This window comes from Capsicum annuum, chromosome 2, assembly GCF_002878395.1.
Source record: "Capsicum annuum cultivar UCD-10X-F1 chromosome 2, UCD10Xv1.1, whole genome shotgun sequence".
NCBI classification, from domain to species: domain Eukaryota; kingdom Viridiplantae; phylum Streptophyta; class Magnoliopsida; order Solanales; family Solanaceae; genus Capsicum; species Capsicum annuum.
The window spans coordinates 60,547,264-60,554,425 of NC_061112.1; the positions used below are offsets into that span (position 1 = coordinate 60,547,264).

A 7,162-nucleotide genomic window follows, 5' to 3' on the forward strand; every position below is an offset into this window, starting at 1 on the left:
GCTACCATAAGGCCTCGAAAAACTAGAAAGTCTCATAGGCGTCTAGATATGGTCGCAACAACTAAACCATGGCAAATTTTGGAGTCCAGCTATAGCAGGATATTACATCAATCTTTAAAATGATTAACACATAGGCTGAGACTTAAGACAGATAGACTTAGATAGAATATAACAGGAGTTGGTTTTACAAGATATGTATCCCATATTTGAATCACTAGCCATTTGCTCGGCGACATTGATCCCTCTAAATCTTATATACAGTTTTTTCACTATTGTTAAGCTCTTATAAATATTTCTATTTAGTATGTTTTAGTTTTTTCATCTGTTTATTCATAAAAGAGTTAGCTTCGAGTAACTGAGTCATGAATTTATCAAAGTTTAAAAATAATTTTGGATACATTGAACTCAAACTCCTGATTCCATAGATAGCTCTTAACAAAAGGAACTAAATTAGCAGAAATGGGTGCCTTAGATAGCTGTTAACAGAAGCTGACTATATTAACCTGAAACTCTTATCTGATGTCGTAGATAACTCTATATTTGTAAAGAAATACGGAACTACTAGAAGCTTTTAGAGGAAATATACATGAAACTAGAATATGTGATTAATTGATGAACTGGTGAGAAATACATTTGATATACTAATCATATTATGCCTTAACATATGAATTCAACTAAATTTTTGTAAGTTTCATTGTATAACTAGTTAGATAACTACTAAGTTTCAATCCAACATTCTTTATCTATGATTTCATTAAGCACTAAAATAACCCTATTAAACATTTAATTTTTTCCCAAAGCATCAGAATAACCGGTAAAAAAGATCATGATCGAGAAAAGAGATATGTTTCAAAAATGAATCTTACTGTTTCTTGGTGGTAGATTTATAATCTTATCCCTCTCTTGCTACTATGAAAATCTCCACTCTTCGAACAAATCAAATGGCTTCTTCAGATCTTTATAGAAGAGCACCTCTACTTACTGACAGGAACATCAATGCAAGAGCCTTTACTATTGCAATTGGTGACCCTGTTGGTTACTGGGAAAACAACTTCTACGCTAGAATTATGTAAGTTCTCAAGTCAAAAATATAGTTTTACAGTAGTAACAAATGATATATTCAAAATAAGATGGAGAATTCATAATAAAACAGGGAGTACTATCCGAGAAAAGGATTTGAATTGTGGAAATAGGAGGATGACCACATGCTTCTATTCAAGAATATATAAGTATTAACCTTGAACCTCTTGAGGAGCTTTATAATCTGTACAACATAGATGTATGTGAATCTGGTAGAGGCAATCTAGCAGCAGGGAGCATGCTAACTACATAATCTATATAATAATGTTTCAGCTGGTGATAAAATTCCTAGAAAAGGAGGTCTCAAAATTACACAAGCATACCTCCTTGTGATAAATAATTTAGCATTAGCTGTGGGAGCAGACCGATATAGCGGGTTTGAAGAATTAAGGAAACTACGAGAAAGATTCAGAAACTTTACCAGCTTGTGTTTCTTGGATATTATGGAAGGAAAGAAAATGTATGATGTTTTGAAGGAAAAGTAGATTCAATATAGAAGATTAAGTTAAGATGCTTATGGATTTTTTTGTGTAATCTTCAGGATGTCAAAGATGTAAATAGCTCGTTGATTTTCTCAATTCAATAGAAGGATAGGAATTGACAGAAGGAACCCTTCTTTTTTTTTCTTTTTGGTAGGAGAGATCTGACTATGTAAATATACTAGAGCCAACTTGGTGCTAGACTTTTGTTTTCTTTTAGTTTTTCTACCAATATGCATTACTAACCTGTTAATTAAAAGAGCTTTTCATGCTTAGCAATTTGACGTTGTAAATAGGCCAATATAATCTCACAGTCCCGTTAGGATATTAACTGTCCTATCACATTGAGGACATAGTAAACCACATCTTACAAGCTTGAGAAGCTGCAACAGGCAATAAGAAGCGGTGAAATGTTCAGCGGAAACTTTACTTGAACATATTGGGTCTTTTGTGAATTTTTTTGCTTCTCCGATGCTATCTAAAATTTAATTATTTGGACTAAAATAATCGATCTTCTAAATAATGTGCATTTACATGGTTTTTGTACAAGCACTGCATAATATACAAATTTCTATATTTATTTGGTTAAAATAGAATCCTACTGTTTCTTATCACCATGTAGAACATGAGATTTAAAAAAAAAACATATATCAAAATTATCAAAATCATGATAAAAAAGAAATGAAGACATCAGAATCATGCGTTTGAGGCTAGGAATAACTTTCAACAAGACATACGTGAAGATGCTTCACTAGCAAGGCATATATAGAAATCTAGGGACATGTGACTATGAAGTGCAAAGGGCTAGTAACCATGCTAAAGGGAGGTGCAAAATATGAAGTCTACAAGATGACAATAGCTACAGCGGCGTAATTCTTAGGGAGGGATATAAAAAAAATCGAGCATTCTAGGTGAAATTGCATTTTCCAGATGCTATAGTAAAGCATGTCATACAAGAGATTCATGTTCGATGAAGCAATAGGTCATTTTTCTAGACAGCTATATACTATTGAACCATGCACTCCAATATCTAAATAGGAATAACTCATAATTTATGTAATCTATTTCCAACCATGTGTGACAGTTAATAGCCGACATGATGTATAATATTTATATTATCGTGTGTAATAAAATTATGTATATTTCATAATTTTCAGGTGATGGGTGTTCAACCGACCAACTCTTCAATGATCAGATGATATATAATATCATAGAGAAGGGTAGAAATTTGTGTTTCTTAGAGAATGACATGATGTTTGTTCTCTTTAGCCCAATAATCCATATGAGAAAACAAAGAAATCTAATCATTTTTCACTTAAATTTATTCTCAACGAAACCAACATTTGAGTTCTCTATTATGATATAGTACCTTATCTTTAGCAGCCATTTTAATATATCTACACAGTTAATGGTTCATAATACATCAATAGTAGAAACCTACGTTAAGAGACGCAAATACATAGCCAACATTTGCATCAACTTTTTCTCATAGGAACAGATCCAGGAAAATGAGGAAATGATCGATTCTTGTTTGAAGCTTTATATCTTGCTTAATGTATAACTGTGTTGAGTTTCGACTGCAATAGTAAAAGATAAAAAATAAGTCAAAGTTCACAAAAAGTAAAATAATCTCACTCATTGTTTACTTATCAATCTCCTAGACACCATGGATATTATAAACGTTACTTCTATTATCTGACATTCTTATTAAAAAACGTACATTCTTATAAAAAATATCGCCTTCTTATTTAATTGCCACACAAAAAATTGCATCTTTTTAAGCAAATGCAATCGACTCCACAAACAGAGAAAAAACCCAATAGCAAATTATCACATTTCACTAAATGAACCCCAATACTATAACTTCACTTTGCTCTAAACAACCCCTAATAAATCAAACTTGAAGACACTTCAAAAACATTAAATTATTAGTTGAGAATTCCAGACCAATAACCTTGTCACTAATTATTAAAGAAAAAAGAGGAGAATAGAAACAAGAAAATAACTGGAATCAAACAAATAATAGAAGGAAGAAATTATCAAAATAAAGTGGAACAAAAAAACAACTTGCCAGATAAGAAATTATACCTGAGCTGCTATGGAAGCTTGTTGCGATGGAAATTGAGATTAGGGTAAAAACTTGATGGAAAAATGAAATTGACAAAGCTGTGAGAAAAAGCAATAGAAAAAAGAGTTGGGGCAAACTTAAAGTGCAAAAAAAAAATGGCAAAGCTGCCAAGAAGACCATTAGGGCAAAGCTTAGGGGGATGACCGATATTTTGAGGAGAAAATTGAGTTTTTTTATAAGTTCTTTTTGTGCTTTAGAATATATATGTTTTGGCAGTGTAAGCAAAATTTTTTATTTTTTAAAAATTTTTTTATTAAAATTTGGCGGTACTTTTCCCGCTCAAGGCTCTAAATTATCAGTAGGGACCGGTTAGTAATTTTCTTAGGACCATATTTTATACTTTCACAATAAAATACATAATTAGGGGCCGACATATAATCTCTTCCCAATAAATATACATTTAGAGATGAAATTATTAACTCGTCCCTAAATGTTGTTCTTAAATAGACCTTTTTATTGTAGTGTTCGTAGTTTGACAGAATTTGAGGTACCGCTATTCTGTTGAGGTAATTTATTTTATCATGGGAGGATATATTACATTACCTCGGGTACTTTAGGGGAATAATTTCCTTAAGGACACACCGTGAATTTGGTGGACTTGAATCTTTCTGTTTCATCTGACTTTCTTAAAGATGGTTTTACTATTTTTCCAGAAAATAGTTTGAACTTCATATTGATATTTGTTCAGCTGTTTGAACTTGTGTTTGAATTTATTGAAATTTTGTTTTAATAGTTAATAAGTTGGTTGATCTTTTGTTGAAGTTCTTAACATTTGATTTTTTTTCTATTTTCAAGAAAATAGTATGAACTCAATTTTTGGTTGTTCATAAGTTGGGTGAAACTTATTATTAAAAGTTCAAAGTTTTATATACAGAGTTTAAACTTCATTTGATTGTTCATATGTTAATTTGAACATGTGTTTGAAGTTATTGTTGGATAAAATATAAATTTTACTAAACCCAGAAAAACAACAACAGGTATCCCCCCTAACTAATGATCTGAGTAAGTATTTAGGTGTTTCTCTTATTTACTTGAGTCATAAGTAATATTTTTTTACTTTTCTTTTTATTGAAAAGATTAAGAAGCGATAATCAGGATTGGAAAGCCAAAATTTATCCATTGCAGATAGAACTACTCTTATTAATTATGTGGTCAATGTCTTACCAACTTATGCATGTTCAATAACATTTTGCTTGTTATGGTGTGCAAGAAAATTGATCATATTAATTGAAAACAATGAATGTGGTGATACATTGGAGAAAAAGAAAATTATTAATTGAAAAAACCTTTTGTAAGAATTTAAAGAAGGGTGGTGGTTTGGGTATTATAAAGTGCTGGGAAACCAATATTGAAATAATCGTAAAATATGATTTCAAATTGGAAAGGAGCTGTAATGACCTTTGGACTAGTGTATGTTGAGCCATTGACAATCACAATCTACTAAATTAGCTTCTCAAGCATAATTTTCTCATTGTATGGAGAAGAGTGTTGGTCAATTAAAAATGTTTATCTTCAAAAGATGAAGGGACAGATATGAGGGATGCTCAGATGGATGTGTAAACATATTAGGAGAGATGTGATAAGGAATGAAGTTATAGGGGAAAAGGTGGGAGTAACTTCCATTGTAGATAAGATGAGAGAAGCGAAACTAGGATAGTTTCGACATGTGAAGAGGAGGTGCGGGATGCGCCAGTAAGAATGTGTGAGAATTTTATTAGAATAGGATTTAAGAGATGTAGAGGTAGACCAAAAATAAATTGCAGAGAGGTAATTAGATAGAGCATGTTTAAGTTTATCGAGACATAACCTTGATAGGAAGGTCTGGTGGTTGAGGATAGAAGGCTAGTTAGTAACCGATTGTTATCGCACTTTATGTGGAAGATATAAGGGTTATTTTGTAGTCGGTAGTCTCTAATTACTTTATTTGTATTACTATCTATTGTCGCATGTGTTTTGTATTTTACTGTAATATTATTTTTGAATTCTTGCTTCAAAAATTTTTGTTAAACCCAGGATATATCTGAGACAACCTCTTTAACCCACAATGATCTTCCTACATCCTAATTTCCTTTCCAAGCTACATAAAACACCCACAATGGTCTTCATACATCCTAGTTTCCTTACCAAGCTACATGAAACAAATTTTTGAAAGTCTAAAGATAAATTATTATTAATTAACCAAAGTAAAAAGCAAAAATATTCTAACAAAGATGTTCCTCAGTAGTATCATCATGACTCTCAAAGTTTTATGTGGATACTGTTAGGAAATAAAATCAAAATTGAAGTAACTCCTTATGATTCAACCCAAGGGCGTATAATTCATTGACTCTAATTCTATTTTTTGCCATTAAGGTGGAGAACTAAACCAATAATTTTCTTTCTTCATTATGAATCGAATCACTATTAGTACACTAAAGATTCTAGACTTCTTTTATAAGGCAATATTGGATATGTTACTGTTTTTGTTGTTATTTGATTTGTTAAACACAATAAAATGATCATGTTCAATGAACATAAGTTTAACTGTAGGGAGATTATTGAATCCCTAAGATTTGAATGATGTGATATTAATATATAGGATTCCACCTATAAAATTAGGAAATGTTTAAAGTCTTAATAAATAGGAAATAACTTTATTTTATAGTGTGAAATTGATATTATAATTGTCATTCCATTACTTTCATGGCTTGATGATACTAGGGGGTTTGGGCCACAGATGACAAAAGTGTTTTAAAATGAGGTGTTGGTGACACAAGTCTTAATTATTAGTTGAAGGTGACAATTACTTTATTATGGATTAAGAAAGTTGGGAAAGTTTGAAAATAACCCACAGGTTTTTAAATTTAAACTTTGATCCAAATGTTAGCCTATATAACGAAAAAAGGAGGGAAAAAAGGCGTATTTCTCTCTTTTCTCACCCATTGTTGTTTTCTCTATCTTAGCGATTTTTGTTGTTCATTGTCAATGCTGCTTCATTCATCATCTTCTGCTTCATTATCACCATCTTCTACTTCATTATCATCTTCATCTTGTTCTTGTTGACTATTTGTTGTTGTTGTTGTTACCGCTACTATTGCTATTTAACCAATTTCTTAGGTCAAATTTTGTTTCTAACATCACTTTCCACTTTGGCATTACTTCATAAGAGACATTGGTAAGTCAAATTATGATTTTTAGTTGAATATTTCATTTGGGTAACTGCTATTGTGTTGTTGTTTTCCAAAAATGGATAGAACCCAATCATGAATCCAATATAAAATCCATCTGTTTAAACAGATAAATCATCTGTTGCGATAGATGAGACATCTGTTGCAAAGGAAGACTGATATATTGGATTTATGTTTAAATAGATGGGTCATCTATTGCAACATTTGACATATATGTTGCAACAGATTAGTTACCTATTGCAACTAAACCTGAACATGATTCCAACAAAGGTTACAATAGATTAATAACCTGTTGCAACAGGTAAGTC

At 31.3% G+C, this 7,162-nt stretch overlaps 1 pseudogene; it reads left to right on the plus strand.

The window, feature by feature from the left end:
• The first annotated feature begins 941 nt into the window (after positions 1–941).
• LOC107853796 lies at positions 942–1,565 on the plus strand (annotated as a pseudogene).
• Positions 1,566–7,162: the final 5,597 nt, after the last annotated feature.